This window comes from Taudactylus pleione, unplaced genomic scaffold (genome assembly GCF_031769625.1).
Source record: "Taudactylus pleione unplaced genomic scaffold, aTauple2 ptg000679l, whole genome shotgun sequence".
Taxonomy (NCBI): domain Eukaryota; kingdom Metazoa; phylum Chordata; class Amphibia; order Anura; family Myobatrachidae; genus Taudactylus; species Taudactylus pleione.
The window spans coordinates 1,064,610-1,082,077 of record NW_028285081.1 but is presented as its reverse complement, the minus strand read 5'-3'; the positions used below and the strand labels follow the sequence as shown (position 1 = coordinate 1,082,077).

General features: G+C 49.7%; 1 pseudogene; it reads right to left on the bottom strand.

Annotated features, from left to right (window-relative positions):
• Positions 1-1,417: 1,417 nt before the first annotated feature.
• LOC148478106 (uncharacterized) overlaps positions 1,418-17,468 on the bottom strand; it is a 120,356-nt pseudogene continuing 104,305 nt past the window's right edge.

Below are 17,468 nucleotides of genomic sequence, written 5' to 3'. Positions count from 1 at the left end.
AGACAAACGCACAATTCCACTTTTGTTACATAAGATCAAAGGACAAATCTTTTGATTGTGGGTTGTCTACATGTCCAGAAGCATCGCTTGTCTCCCATCGTGCTCTTTCTTTCCTGGCCAACGCAACACAGCGCTCAAACAACAAATCCTTCTAAACAGCTTCGGTGATTGTCTTCATAAAATATTTATTTTGAGGAATTGGAGAGAATTGTTAAATGCTGTAAAAGTTTCATCCAAAGTACATTTTACGTCTAAATTCTGATTTGTTTATTTCATTGGAGTAGCCATTGCTAGGAATTGTACTGTCCAACATCAATAGGTTCTGGGTTTTATTTTGTTACTATATTACAAACTGATTTTGTTTTCTTTTTACTTTTTTTTATTACAACAGAACCTTAACTAACAATGCTCTTGAACTATCAATTAGACAAATGAATCTTCTGACATAAACGTCTTTTCTGACCCTTCTATTTTTATTAATCTGTGTAAATTCATTTTCTACTAGGTTGTGTGAAGGTTACGCTGCTTCCATTTTGTCCACAGTAGGTCAAAAACACTTTAGCAATATTCATAATCCTGGATTGCTTTTTTTTTTTCCTCCAGTCATATTATTCTTTATATCAGTTGCATTTCCTAAATTAAGATTTTCAGAAAGCAGATCACATATAACTTAATTATGTCAAGAATGTTCATTTGAACAACAGCCAAAATTAAGAGCTGACCTGTCATTCCTATGTAATGCCAGTTACACACTAGACTAGTGGTTCCCAAACTGTGCGCTGTGGCACCCTGTGGTGCCTCAGGACACTTGCAGGGGTGCCTCAGGACACTTGCAGGGGTGCCTCAGGTTGGACACTTGCAGGGGTGCCTCAGGTTGGTGGTCCAGCATGAAATCAAACTGTTTATGGTCAGTGTAATGTAAATATGAGGTCAAACAGAAGCTCAAACCTGTCCACCAACTCATAACTGACCCTAAGGATGACACGTAAGCATAATTGTCTTCACTTTACTAAATTTTTTCTGAATTTCTGAGTAACAAATGTTTGGGTTAGAAATGCCGTGAAAACAATGCTGTTACTCTAGGGCACAGTGATTAAAAAAAGTTTAGGACCTCTGTACTAGGCGATATGTCGTCCGATCCGGCGGATCGGACGACATATCGTCCACATCGGGCAGTGTGTACCCACTATTTCGCTGACGATGCGTGCTCCCATGCGTCGTCAGTGACATCGCCCGCCGGTGCTGCATGCAAGTCTGATGGGTGAAATCATCAGCTGGTGCCATGCTGCCAAATGCTGCATAGCCCCCTCCCGTGCACCATCGCTCCCAAAACCCAAAGTTTGGATTTAAAATCCCAATTCTAAACCGCTAGAAGATCAGAACTGCGACTCGGATTTATCCGCGTCACCTCAGGAGATTAGATCTGCGACTCGTATCTGTCCAGATTCACGAAATTCGAGTGGATTCGGATTCCCGGAGAAGCAAACTGCACATCTTTAATAATTACCTTAATTTAAAGGAATAAAATGTTTTATGGGTATTCAACCGGTGAAAATTAATTGGAGAGACCGAGATATAGAAAAATGAATTGCTAAAGCAGAGATGGCCTGGATTTATAGATTAAATACTATTGCTCCATCAGGGATGAATAAGGAATTTGGCTTTTTAGAAATATTTATTGTATAGAATTATTAGGATCCACATATACATATATTTATGTCTACACATGCAATTTTGATAAGAATATTTTTTTTTACTTTTTCTGATATGAAGGTATTAACTTTTTACGTATCAATCTCTGTAGTTTTTATGTACTTTTATATGTGTCATGGCTGCTATTTGTATTTTTAACATACCACTTCTGATTTTAAAGATATGTATATATAGAAAGGATAATAACATAAGTACAGTGGGCCTGATTCAGAGCCGCTCGTAAGTGGCCGCTCGTTCGCTCCGAGCGATGTTCGCACAACTGCGCATGCGTATGGGTCGTAATGCGCATGCACCAACCAGTCATTGCGGTCGGAAATCGAGCGCTCGCGAAATAGCGAGTGCCTGCTAATTTGAGTGACAGAATGAGGCGTTTGTGGGTGGTAACAGGGGAAGGTGCTTGAAAACGGGGAGTGGAGATCCGAACGCAGGCGTGCCAAACAGTCAAAACGGGCGTTTTAAGGGTGTGCATAATTAACAAAGCAGCTTCATCGACCATGTCACTTGGTTGTTTCTTAGTCTGAACTGTTCGCATGATTGCGGTAGGAAAATCCAACCACAAGCACAGCGAGAAGTTCAGACGCCTTTCGATATACTCGATTAATCTTATAAATAGCGGAGATGACGTAGGATGCGAGCGGCCAGGGGTCGTCTTTACAAAATAGCGAGCGCATGTTTCGTTCGCTCGCTCAGACATAGAGGCGTCAACAGACCGCAAAGAGCGAGCGCTCAATTTAAATATCCGGCCCCTTTTTCTGAATGAGCGAGCGCAAATAGCGTCCGGCTCTGAATCAGGCCCAGTATGTGGTATTTTTAGACACTATGGGCCGTATTCAATTTGGAGCGAAAAGTCTGTTGCCGGACTTTTCGCCGCCATGGGAGGTTTTGCCGTTGAAAAGTTATCGCGCTCGTCCCAGCATATCCCCGTATTCAATTCCAAATCGGTGAAAACGGGACCCAGTGAAAATTAAAACAGCGAAAAATCATGTCATTTTTGGGGAAATCAGCCTGACACCCCCCAAAAGATGCTCTGACATGGGGGTTCACTATGGGTACCCACAAATAGCCCTGCTAAAGGTATTTGGGGTTTTTAAATGGTCTCAATAGGTGCTGTTTTGCATCTTTGAGCAAATGGTGAAGGATAGTATTTACCACTGTTTTTTTGGGAAAAATAAGTAGACCTATCAAATTTGGGGTACATGCAAATGGGTGCGTTCAAAATCGCTAATGTCAAGCTTTATAATGTGCAAAAAAATGCACCTTCAGCAAACACCTGCAATCACCAAAACACCTCCCCCCAAACTTGCAGACCCCCCCCCCAAAGGCTATTTCGTTAGTTTTTGAATTCATGCCCCCACTTTGAACTTTTTTGCCCACATTTTCAAAGTGCTTTTTTGGGGTGACCTTTGTGTTTTTTAAAGATTTTTTGGATGCAGTTTGCGTCAAGGGTGCAGAGTGGTTTCCGCATCTCTGCACCCCAAAACCGCAATTCTGCACTTTTTTCCACCAGGTATTCATAGGCAAAACTTTTTTGGCTATTACATTGCATTGCATTTTCACACCGGCGAAAATACACTACAATTGAATACGGGGATAAGTGAAATCAACGAAAATGACGTCATCGGCGAAAAAGTTTTGCCGAGAACGGCTTTTTGCTTTAAATTGAGTACGGCCCTTTGTATTTATATAGCGTATGTTATCCATCCAATCGGCTTAATAAAAGATTTTGCCCCATTTCCGGTAGGTGAATATGGGGATCAGCGTTAAGATGCCCTACTTCTGCTGTAAACTATTGAGAGCATAGGAAGTGATCACTGCCTCACTTCCCTCAAGAAATAGTGAAAAATATAGAAACGATGCCTCACTTCCGGTACGCGACTGAGTGGTGATCTCAAACCTCCCACGACCGGTAGTAAATACTGTGATCACTCCGGACCAATAGAGCTCGCTGGCAATACCAATAGGTAACCTCCTATACTAAAATAACAGGTGGGATTAATGTTGGCCAGTATTAACGAACCGGAAGTACGTTACAGAGCGTATACTTCCGGTTTTGTATAATTAACATGTCATTTTAATATAAACTTTTTATGTCATTTACAATGATGGACTGCTTGTATAGTAAATGTGATGTGTGTGTTCTAATAGGGGAAATATAGAATTGACAGCTATCCGGGAGGCACATGATGCCATTTCCGGGTTAAGAGGTTAATCACTTCCTAGACCTTAAATAGTGGGTACGGGACACAGGTAAAGACACACAGCCCTGAGGAAGAGTTGGATATAACGCGAAACGCATTGGGTGCGTATGTGCTTTACCTGTACCCATTGCGACGTTGGAACCCTAATAGCTGTTCGGGATTGGGAACAGTGAATGCATATTCTATTTTTCCATCTTGGAAAACTAAAGGGAGATATCCAGAGCACCCACGTTTATGCTCATTCCATTGCTCCTATCCTTGGAGCTATCAAGGTACGGTTCCACCCCATAAGTTTTGCCTGCACAATAAGATGTTTTTGAAATGTTGTCTATAATTACTTGTATATGTGTATGATTGAACACATGAACTATTTTTGTTAATTTTTAACTTCGATTGAATAATTTCTGGTGGTTTAAAAACATACTCCACCATATATGTATATTTTTTGGGGGGATACCTATCTATATATAAACTGAGACGGAAGTTCTGGGAAGTATTTACTTGAACCATCCAGGGAACTGCTGCAGGGGTGAGGTCTCTGCTGACTGGTGCTTTGACATACTTACCTGACAACTTGCTTTTATCAAAGTCTGACGGAGGATGGAGCAGGCTGCAGCAGGATCATAAGTCAGTGTGGCACTAGCGAGATTACAAACATGACCTCACAGCTTACAGTGTATGGACACCATTCATCCATGGTTGTGCTAGTGGTTGGGGACCCTTGGTGGTGGGGGCCTGTCATCTGCAGCCTACTCAGCCTATCCTTAAATCCAGCCCTGCATATTGACCCCCTTATGCATTATAAAGGTCCACAGCAGATATAGGAGATATCCGCTGTGGGCCACCTGCACAACTGCCCCATAGAATTCTATTAGACTGGAATGTACCCATACAGTGTTGAAACTTCATCCCAGGTGCCCTGAGGCAAGATAAATGTTTGTGACCCCCCAAATTAAAATTTACCACCCCCAGCACCTATGCCAGCCCCAGCTGCCGCCATCCCCCTATGCAGTTCCTTTTATAAAGTGCCCCCAGTAGTGATCCCCCTATGTTGTGCCCTCAGTAGAGGTCCACCTATGCAGCGCCTGCCTATGTAGTGGCCCCCATAATGGTCCCCCTATGCAGTGCCTCCAGTAGTGGTCCCCCTATGCAGTACCTCCAGTAGTGGTTCCCCTATGCAGTACCCCCAATAGTGGTCCCTCTATGCAGTGCCCCTTATACAGTGCCCACCTATGTATTGCCCCCCAGTAATGGTCCCCCTATGCAGTGGCTCCAGTAGTGCCCTTTTTACAGTGCCCTCAGTAATGGTCCCTCTATGCAGTGCCCCCATTAGTGGTCCATCTATGCAGTGCCCCCAGTAGTGGTCCCCCTATGCAGTGCCCCTTATACAGTGCCCCCAGTAGTGGTCCCCTTTGCAGTGCCTCCAGTAGTGCCCCTTATAAAGTACCCCCATTAGTGGTCCCCCTATGCAGTGCCCTCAGTAGTGGTCCCCCTATGCAATGCCCTCAGTAGTGGTCCCCCTATGCAGTGTCCCCAGTAGTGGTCCACATATGCAGTGCCCCCAGTAGTGGTCCCCCTATGCAGTGCTTCCAGTAGTAATAATGCCCCATGTAGTAATGCCCCCTGGTAACAATGCCCCCTGGTAATAAAGCCCCTAAAAGTAATACCTCCTGTACTAGTGCCCCCAGTAATAATGCCCCCTGCAATGCCCCCAGTAGTAAGGGCCCCTGTAGTGCCCCCAGTTGTGATGCCCTTGTAGTGCCCCCAGTAGTAAGGGCCCCTGTAGTGCCCCCAGTTGTAAGGGCCTTGTAGTGCCCCCAGTAGTAATGCTCCCTGCAGTGCCCCAGTAGTAATGCCCCTTGAAGTGCTCCCAGTAGTAAGGCCCCTGTAATGCCCCCAATATTAAGGCCCCTGTAGTGCCTCCATATGATGCCCCCAGTAGTAATGCCCCCTGTAGTGCCCTCAGTAGTAATCCCCCCCCGCACACACACATACACACAAAAAAACAAAACAATACTTACCTTGAACCCCGCTCCAGTGCCTGCTGCCGTCCGTCCCTGGTGCCCGCTCCTCATGACGTCACTCCCATAGTGCACTGCGGGACCTGGAAGCCGGAGCTCAGGAGTGAGCTCTGTCCTCCACCTGCCGCTGGCACCAGGGGGCAAAGAGGATAGAAGGAGCCAGGTACCCGCTGGTAACACAGCGGACTCCTGGCAAATGGAGGGTGCAGGGGTCGCGATCGCTGGGCGGCAAGCCCCATAGCAACTGCACCCCCTGCACCCTCCGTAGTTACGCCACTGGAGGTGGAGTGCCGATCAGCGGCGCTCCTTCTCCATGCAGCTCCTGCTCAGCAGTGCCTGGCACAGTCGGGAGCCAATGGAGCCAGATGCCCCCTTCAGGGCTGGCACCTGGCGTCAAATGACTCCTTTGTCTCCGGGAGTTCCACCACTGTACCCATATGCATTAAGCTCTGGAAGAGTCTGTGTCTGATAGGCAACACACCTATTGAAGTCTATGAGCTTCTTTTGACAAAGTGGCCCTGATGGGCACGCATGTGTATTACTTCATCCTGGTCATAACCATGGAAGTGAAGACATCATTGGGACCGCTGGGCACAGTATCGCAAAGGTGTCCTTACAAGAAGATGATGATACATTCCAGCAGGTAAGTACAGTAGCAGAGATGTTCGTTAAAGATCTCATTATAAATGTGATCATTAATACATCTTGCCAGTGTCGGGGACATATAGTTACTACGATGACCACCAATAGCTGCAGACACAGACACGAATCAAACCCAATAAGTACTAGCCCAGAAAAATGGGGTGTCTATGAAATCCCTCCTGGCAGAATAAGAAGAAAAGACGCTGTGTACAAAATACACGTGGAAACGCCACCAATATGTCACGTGTTCTACACCCATATACTGTAACACCGCAGGGAAATGGCGCGGGTGACATGATGTGCGCACTATTATCTCTGTGCTAGGTGAGCAGATCAGCTTTCCCCTCTCACTGCTGCCTCACAGGGGTGACCGTATTTTACTTTAGTATGTAATATCTGCAGGTTATAAATGATCCTGTCACAATGTCCTGAACGGCTCGGAGCCATGAATTAGTTATCATCTTCCCATCTCTCACATCTTACTTTTCAAACAGAGCCAGAGCTCTCCCCAAGTGGAACCATTTGTAAACAATAGCAATTAGAATTTGTGCAGCTCCGAGCACAGGACGCCGCGCCGAGAGCCATTCAGCTCCGAGAGGGGATTCATAAATTATGAATGACAGTCACTAATAAAACCATTATCTAACAAAGCACCAAAGAAAGTAAAGAACTGATTATTTTTAAGATGCTACTAAAAAAAACCCAACTATTTAATATTAACTATGAAGAAGACTCGGAACAACTGTCTATTAATCTGATTATCTGGCACAAGTGGTACTCCTGGGAAACCTCCATATTAATTCTTAAGTTACTGCAAGTTTGCGATCTGTGACTTCCTGTGGAGAGTTACCTAATACACCATTAGTGAATTACAGCATTCCCCCATGAGAGCCAACAAAAAAAAAATCATTTGAAGTAATACTTATTACAATGGACTAAGGGCCTCATTCAGAGGCGGTCGGAGGATGCAAGCGGTCGCTCAGAAACTGGGCGGCCACTTGCATCCTGACCGCCCGCCTCTGTTGCGGTCGTTAGGCTGTGGGTTAACACCCACAGCTCTAACGACTGCTCGGGTGATGGTCGTGATGGTCAGAGACCATCGCGACCATCGGGGCTTATGACGAGACCCTAGGGTAGGGTCTTACTTGTTGTAAGCCCCGGAGAGCTTCTGGCTCTGTCTGAGCCGGAAGCTCTCCACTGACATCACTAGTGATGTCAGTGGGGCCTCCCCCAAATGGCAGGCGTTCCCATGGGAACGCCTCCGTTTGGGCTGCCACCCCCCCAGCCCGCCTTCCAAACGGGGCGAGCTGTCAATCAACATTGACAGCTCGCCCCCTTTGGAAAGAGACCCGCTACGACTGGCACTGTCGGTCGTAGCGGGTCTCACGCTTGCGCAAGAGGGAGCCGGCTCCCTCGTGCGCATGCGCACTGGCAAAACATCGAGGCGGCCGTGCGTCGTAGACCATACGGCCGCCTCTGAATAAGGTCCTAAGGGCCTGATGCAGACCCGCTCAGGAGCGCTATGTGCTCGCGAGCGGGTCGATGGTGGCCCAGTGCACATGCACACGACGGAGTCGGCCCCGTCGTGCGCATTTGCGAGACCCGGATAGCGACGGGCAAACCGTCGCTCCAGGTCTCGTACCAAAGGGGGCGTGCTGTCGATATTGAGTGACAGCACGTCCCCTTTGGTGGGTGGGCTGGGGGCGTGGCTGCCCAGACGGAGGCGTTCCCATGGGAACTCCTACCGTCTAAGGCCGGCCCCACTGATGTCAGTTGGAGAGCTTTCGGCTCTTTGGGGCTTGCGGCACCGAGACCCTACCACAAGGGTCTCGTCACAAGCCCGATGGTCGTGATGGTCTTGACCATCGCGACCATCTTCCTGGCCACTTGCTATAGCTGTGGGTGGTCACCCACAGCTATGCGAGCGGCCAGGAGGCCGCTTTTAAAAAACAAGAAGGACGGCCCTGATTTAATAAGCTAAAATAACCCATTTACTCGTTTAAATGTGACTTTTTATGGGCGACGCAAAGATCAAGCTATTTAATTAGCCGCGTAAGTTAACCCTGCATTAATTCTCTGTGGGATTTAATGCAACTTTATTTGCTCGACCCCATAAGCAGGCGAAAAGTTTGGGAAACTCCCTGTTATAAGGGACGATGGTGGGGACTTGGGGCCCGATTCAGACACACTCGATAGGCTGCGTTTGCATGCTGCCAGCCGATTTTTTGCAAAATGCGCATGCGTACGCATCGCAGTGTGCGTGTGTAAACCAGTGCGAGCTATCAGGAAGCGTTCGCTCGCTGCGCATAGACAGCCCAGCTTACTGAGTGACAGGAGAAGCCGTTTGTGGGTGGTGACAGGGGCTGGCCACTAGAAACACAGGATTGGAGATGCGAACACAGGCGTGCCTGAGCATCTTAACGCCATTTCAGAGGCGTGTATAATTAAGAGGCAGTGTCATAGTACACGTCACTTGGCCGAAATTTACACTGAATCACTCGCAGTGCTTTCGGCAGGGTATGGCCAACCACAAGCACTGCGATCGCTTCCGATGGTACTCGATGTTAAAGATGGCTGCACACACTACCTGGAGATGACATGTGCAATTGGGTATTTTAAGACAGGCTGGTGGGGGTCTGCATACACAATGCGATCGCACATTAAGACATAGTGCACATGCTAATGCCTTACCGTGCAATCGTCTGCTTTGCTGAATTTGCGAACACATCTCGCAAGCGGGTCTGAATCGAGCCCAAGATTCTGAACCACTGGGACACACTCCCTAATAATTAATTATGGCATTTAGAGGTTTTTACTTAGCTTAATTTTGTAAATTATGACATGTAAATTTTGGGTTGAAATTCTGCAAAATACGGAATAATGGAATACAAGATGTTGGACATACATGGGGTGCTGTATGAATGGGACAGGTAGATGGGGGTGCTCTATGAATGGGCCAGGTACATGGTTGTGCTGTATGAATGGGAAAGGTACATGGGGCTGCTGTATAATTGGGCCAGGTACATGGGGCTGCTGGGCTGCATGGGGGAATGCTGTACATCCCCATGCACCTGGGCCAGGTACATGGGGATGCTGTATGAAATGGGCAGGTACATGGGGATGCTGTATGAATGGGGCAGGTACATGGGGATGCTGTATGAATACGGCAGGTACATGGGGATGCTGTATGAATGGGCCAGGTACATGGGGATGCTGTATGAATACGGCAGGTACATGGGGCTGCTGTATGAATGGGCCAGGTACGTGGCGATGCTGTATGAATAGGGCAGGTACATGTGGCTGCTGTATGAATGGGTCAGGTACATGGGGGTGCTGTATGAATGGGAAAGGTACATGGGGGTGCTGTATGAATGGCAAAGGTACATGGGGTGCTGTATGAATGGGACAGGTACATGGTGGTGCTGTATGAATGGGACAGGTACATGAGGGTGCTGTATGAATGGGCCAGGTACATGGGGGTGCTGTATGAATGGGGAAGGTACATGGGGATGCTGTATAAATGGGGCAGGTACATGGGGCTGCTGTATGAATGGGGCAGGTACATGGGAGTGCTATATGAATGGGCCAGGTACATGGGGCTGTTGTATGAATGGGCCAGATACATGGGGATGCTGTATGAATAGGGCAGGTACATGGGGCTGCTGTATGAATAGGACAGGTACATGGGGGTGCTATATGAATGGGCAAGGTACATGGGGGTGCTGTATGAATAGGGCAGGTACATGGGGATGCTGTATGAATGGCGCAGGTACATGGGATGCTGTATGAATGGGGCAGATACATGGGACTGCAGTATGAATGGGGCAGGTACATGGGGATGCTGTATGAATAGGGCAGGTACATGGGGCTGTTGTATGAATGGGGCAGGTACATGGGGATGCTGTATTAATGGGCCAGGTACATGGGGCTGCTGTATGAATAGGCCAGGTACATGGGGATGCTGTATGAAAACGGCAGGTACATGGGGATGCTGTATGAATAGGGCAGGTACATGGGGCTGCTGTATGAATAGGGCAGGTACATGGGGATGCTGTATGAATAGGGCAGGTACATGGCGGTGCTGTATGAATAGGGCAGGAACATGGGGGTGCTGTATGAATGGGACAGGTACATGGGGGTGCTGTGTGAATGGGTCAGGTACATGGTGGTGCTGTGTGAATGGGCCAGGTACATGGTGGTGCTGTGTGAATGGGCCAGGTACATGGGGGTGCTGTATGAATGGGCCAGGTACATGGGACTGCTGTATGAATGGGCCAGGTACATGGGGCTGCATTATGAATGGGGCAGGTACATGGGAATGCTGTATGAATGGGGCAGGTACATGTGGCTGCTGTATGAATGGGGCAGGTCCATGGGGGTGCTGTATGAATGGGCCAGGTACATGGGGCTGCTTTATGAATGGGCCAGGTACATGGGGAAGCTGTATGAATAGGGCAGGTACATGGGGCTGCTGTATGAATAGGGCAGGTACATGGGGCTGCTGTATGAATGGGGCAGGTACATGGGGGTGCTGTATGAATGGGGCAGGTACATGGGGATGCTGTATGAATGGGGCAGGTACATGGGGATGCTCTATGAATGGGCCAGGTACATGGGGATGCTGTATGAATGGGTCAGGTACATGGGGATGCTGTATGAATACGGCAGGTACATGGGGTTGCTGTATGAATGGGCCAGGTACATGGGGATGCTGTATGAATAGGGCAGGTACATGGGGCTGCTGTATGAATGGGGCAGGTACATGGGGTTGCTGTATGATTGGGGCAGGTACACGGCGGTGCTGTATGAATACTGCAGGTACATGGGGGTGCTGTATGAATGGGACAGGTACATGGTGGTGCTGTATGAATGGGACAGGTACATGGAGGTGCTGTATGAATGGGCCAGGTACATGGGGGTGCTGCATGAATGGGCCAGGTACATGGGGGTGCTGCATGAATGGGCCAGGTACATGGGGGTGCTGTATGAATAGGGCAGGTATATGGGGGTGCTGTATGAATGGGGCAGGTACATGGGGATGCTGTATGAATAGGGCAGGAACATGGGGGGTGCTGTATGAATAAGACAGGTACATGGGGGTGCTGTATGAATGGGACAGGTACATGGGAGTGCTTTATGAATGGGACAGGTACATGAGGGTGCTGTATGAATGGGACAGGTACATGGGAGTGCTGTATGAATGGGACAGGTACATGGGTTTGCTGTGTGAATGGGCCAGGTACATGGGGGTGCTGTATGAATGGGCCAGGTACAAGGTGGTGCTGTATGAATGGGCCAGGTACATGGGGGTGCTGTATGAATAGGGCAGGTACATGGGGGTGCTGTATGAATAGGAAGGTAAATGGGAGTGCTCTATGAATGGGGCAGGTACGTGGGGGTACTGCATGAATGGGACAGGTACGTGGGGGTGCTGTATGTATGGGCCAGGTACATGGGGATGCAGTATGAATGGGAGAGGTACATGGGGGTGCTGTATGAATGGGACAGGTATATGGGGGTGCTGTATGAATGGGGCAGGTACATGGGGGTGCTGTATGAATGGGACAGGTACATCGGGGTGCTGTATGAATGGGCCAGGTACATGGGGGTGCTGTATGAATAGGACAGGTACATGGGGGTGCTATATGAATGGGCCAGGTACATGGGGTTGCTGTACGAATAGGACAGGTATATGGGGGGTGCTGTATGAATGGGACAGGTACATGGGGGTGCTGTATGAATGGGACAGGTACATGGGGTGCTGTATGAATGGGCCAGGTACATGGGGGTGCTGTATGAATGGGACAGGTGCATGGGGGTGCTGTATGAATGGGCCAGGTACATGGGGGTGCTGTATGAATGGGCCAGGTACATGGGGGTGCTGTATGAATGGGACAAGTACATGGGGGTGCTGTATGAATGGGACAGTTACTTTGGGGTGCTGTATGAATGGGACAGGTACATGGTGGTGCTGTATGAATGGGACAGGTACATGGAGGTGCTGTATGAATGGGCCAGGTACATGGTTGGTGCTGCATGAATGGGCCAGGTACATGGGGGTGCTGCATGAATGGGCCAGGTACATGGGGTGCTGTATGAATAGGGCAGGTATATGGGGGTGCTGTATGAATGGGGCAGGTACATGGGGATGCTGTATGAATAGGGCAGGTACATGGGGGGTGCTGTATGAATAAGACAGGTACATGGGGGTGCTGTATGAATGGGACAGGTACATGGGGGTGCTTTATGAATGGGACAGGTACATGGGGGTGCTGTATGAATGGGACAGGTACATGGGAGTGCTGTATGAATGGGACAGGTACATGGGTTTGCTGTGTGAATGGGCCAGGTACATGGGGGTGCTGTATGAATGGGCCAGGTACAAGGTGGTGCTGTATGAATGGGCCAGGTACATGGGGGTGCTGTATGAATAGGGCAGGTACATGGGGGTGCTGTATGAATAGGAAGGTAAATGGGAGTGCTCTATGAATGGGGCAGGTACGTGGGGGTACTGCATGAATGGGACAGGTACATGGGGGTGCTGTATGTATGGGCCAGGTACATGGGGATGCAGTATGAATGGGAGAGGTACATGGGGGTGCTGTATGAATGGGACAGGTATATGGGGGTGCTGTATGAATGGGGCAGGTACATGGGGGTGCTGTATGAATGGGACAGGTACATGGGGGTGCTGTATGAATGGGCCAGGTACATGGGGGTGCTGTATGAATAGGACAGGTACATGGGGGTGTTATATGAATGGGCCAGGTACATGGGGTTGCTGTACGAATAGGACAGGTATATGGGGGGTGCTGTATGAATGGGACAGGTACATGGGGGTGCTGTATGAATGGGACAGGTACATGGGGTGCTGTATGAATGGGCCAGGTACATGGGGGTGCTGTATGAATGGGACAGGTGCATGGGGGTGCTGTATGAATGGGCCAGGTACATGGGGGTGCTGTATGAATGGGCCAGGTACATGGGGGTGCTGTATGAATGGGACAAATACATGGGGGTGCTGTATGAATGGGACAGTTACTTGGGGGTGCTGTATGAATGGGACAGGTACATGGGGGTACTGTATGAATGGGACAGGTACTTGGGGGTGCTGTATGAATGGGACAGGTACATGGTTGGTGCTGTATGAATGGGACAGGTACATGGGGGTGCTGTATGAATGGGACAGTTACATGGGGGTGCTGTATAAATGGGACATAAATTTTTAAGCTTGCAGGTGGGAGTTAAAGTACAGGCGTTTTTAATAATTTTTTAAAAGTGGCTTAAAATTACAAAAACATCTTCTTACAGGCATTTTTATGCACCCCAAATTTGTCTAGAGCAGGCATGTAAAACATGCTGCCCGAACAAACATTTTATGAGGCCCAACAGTGTGGGCTCACATATATATATTATATGCGGCCGACACCCCTGCCACGATCGGAGCTCAGCGTCATCATGTTTGCAGGGCAGTGGGACTGAAGACGGAGCGGACTGTAACGATGCCCAGCGGCCATCGTGAAGAAAGGTAAGTACTGCACAGGTGAGTGGGGCCTTTTCTATTCTGGAAAGAGGCACAACATAAGGGGCATTACTGGGGGCACAACATAAGGGGCATTACTGGGGGCTCTGCATAAGGGGCATTACTGGGGGCACAACATAAGGGGCATTACTGGGGGCACTACTAGCGACATTACTGGTGGCTCTGCATAAGGGGCATTACTGGTGGCTCTGCATAAAGGGCATTGCTGGGGGCACTACTAGGGACATTACTGGGGGCTCTGCATTAGGGGCATTACTGGGGTCATGACTAGGGACATTACTGGGGGCTCTGTATAAGGAGCATTACTGGGGGCTCTCCATTAGGGGTACTACTGGGGGCTCTGCATTAGGGGCATTACTGGGGGCACTACTAGGGACATTACTGGGGCTCTGCATAAGGAGCATTGCTGTGGGCTCTGCATTAGGGGCATTACTGGGGGCTCTGCATTGGGGCATTACTGGGGGCACTACTAGGGACAGTACTGGGGTCTCTGCATTAGGGGCATTACTGGGGGCTCTGCATTGGGGCATTACTGGGGGCATGACTAGGGACATTACTGGGGGCTTTGCATAAGGGGCATTACTGGGGGCTCTGCATTGGGGCGTTACTGGGGGCACTACTAGGGACAGTACTGGGGGCTCTGCATAAGGGGAATTACTGGGGTCATGACTAGGGACATTACTGGGGGCTCTGCATAAGGAGCATTACTGCGGGCTCTGCATTAGGGGCATTACTGGGGGCTCTGCATTAGGGGCATTACTGGGGGCACTACTAGGGACATTACTGGGGCTCTGCATAAGGAGCATTACTGGGGGCTCTGCATTAGGGGCATTACTGGGGGCTCTGCATTAGGGGCATTACTGGGGGCACTACTAGGGACATTACTGGGGCTCTGCATAAGGAGCATTGCTGTGGGCTCTGCATTAGGGGCATTACTGGGGGCTCTGCATTGGGGCATTACTGGGGGCACTACTAGGGACAGTACTGGGGTCTCTGCATTAGGGGCATTACTGGGGGCTCTGCATTGGGGCATTACTGGGGGCATGGCTAGGGACATTACTGGGGGCTTTGCATAAGGGGCATTACTGGGGGCTCTGCATTGGGGCATTACTGGGGGCAATACTAGGGACAGTACTGGGGGCTCTGCATAAGGGGAATTACTGGGGGCTCTGCATAAGGGGCATTACTGGGGGGCCCTAATAGGTACATTACTGGGGCTCTGCATTAGGGGCATTACTGGGGGCTCTGCATTAGGCGCATTACTGGGGGCATGACTAGGGACATTACTGGGGGCTCTGCATAAGGGGCATTACTGGGGGTACTACTAGTGACATTACTGGGGGGCTCTGCATAAGGGGCATTACTGGTGGCTCTGCATAAGGGTCATTACTGGGGGCTCTGCATTAGGGGCATTACTGGGGTCATGACTAGGGACATTACTGGGGTTCTGCATAAGGGGCATTACTGGGGGCACTGCATTATGGGCATTACTGGGGGCATGACTAGGGACATTACTGGGGGCTCTGCATAAGGGACATTACTGGGGGTCTCCATTAGGGGCTTTACTGCGGGCACTACTAGGTACATTAGTGGGGTTCTGCATAAGGTGCATTACTGGGGGGCTCTACTAGGGACATTACTGGGGGCTCTGCATTATGGGCATTACTGGGGGCATGACTAGGGACATTACTGGGGGCTCTGCATAAGGAGCATTACTGGGGGCTCTGCATAAGGCGCTTTACTTGGGGCTCTACATTAGGGGCATCACTGGGGGCATGACTAGGGACATTACTGGGGGCTCTGCATAAGGAGCATTACTGGGGGCTCTGCATTAGGGGCATTACTGGAGGCTCTGCATTAGGGGCATTACTGGGGGCACTACTAGGGACATTACTGGGGGCTCTGCATTAGTGGAATTACTGGGGGCATGACTAGGGACATTACTGAGGGCTCTGCATAAGGGGCATTACTGGGGGCTCTGCATTGGGGCATTACTGGGGGCACTATTAGGGACATTACTGTGGCTCTGCATTAGGGGCATTACTGGGGTATCTGCATTAGGCGCATTACTGGGGGACCTGCATTAGGCGCATTACTGGGGGCATGACTAGGGACATTACTGGGGGCTCTGCATAAGGGGCATTACTGGGGGCTCTGCATTAGGGGCATTACTGGGGGCTCTGCATTAGGGGCATTACTTGGGGCTCTGAATAAGGGGCATTACTGGGGGCACTACTAGTGACATTACTGGGGGGCACTGCATAAGGGGCATTACTGGGGGCTCTGCATAAGGGGCATTACTGGGGGCTCTGCATTATTGACATTACTGGGGGGCACTACTAGGGATATTACTGGGGGCTCCGCATTAGGGGCATTACTGGGGGCACTACTAGGTACATTACTGGATGCTCTGCATAAGGGGCTCTTCATAAGGGGTATTACTGGGGGCTCTGCATTAGGAGCATTACTGGGGGCACTACTAGTGACATTTCTGAGGGCTCTGCATAAGGAGTACAACAAGAGGCATTACTGGGGGCTCTGCATTAGGGGCATTACTGGGGCCACTACTAGGGACATTACTGGGGTTCTGCGTAAGGGGCATTACTGGGGGCACTGCTAGGGACATTACTGGGGGGCACTGCATTATGGGCATTACTGGGGGCATGACTAGGGACATTACTGGGGGCTCTGCATAAGGGACATTACTGGGGGTCTCCATTAGGGTCTTTACTGCGGGCACTACTAGGGACATTAGTGGGGTTCTGCATAAGGTGCATTACTGGGGGGCTCTACTAGGGACATTACTGGGGGCTCTGCATTATGGGCATTACTGGGGGCATGACTAGGGACATTACTGGGGGCTCTGCATAAGGAGCATTACTGGGGGCTCTGCATAAGGCGCTTTACTTGGGGCTCTGCATTAGGGGCATCACTGGGGGCATGACTAGGGACATTACTGGGGGCTCTGCATAAGGAGCATTACTGGGGGCTCTGCATTAGGGGCATTACTGGAGGCTCTGCATTAGGGGCATTACTGGGGGCACTACTAGGGACATTACTGGGGGCTCTGCATTAGTGGAATTACTGGGGGCATGACTAGGGACATTACTGAGGGCTCTGCATAAGGGGCATTACTGGGGGCTCCGCATTGGGGCATTACTGGGGGCACTATTAGGGACATTACTGTGGCTCTTCATTAGGGGCATTACTGGGGTATCTGCATTAGGCGCATTACTGGGGGATCTGCATTAGGCGCATTACTGGGGGCATGACTAGGGACATTACTGGGGGCTCTGCATAAGGGGCATTACTGGGGGCTCTGCATTAGGGGCATTACTGGGGGCTCTGCAT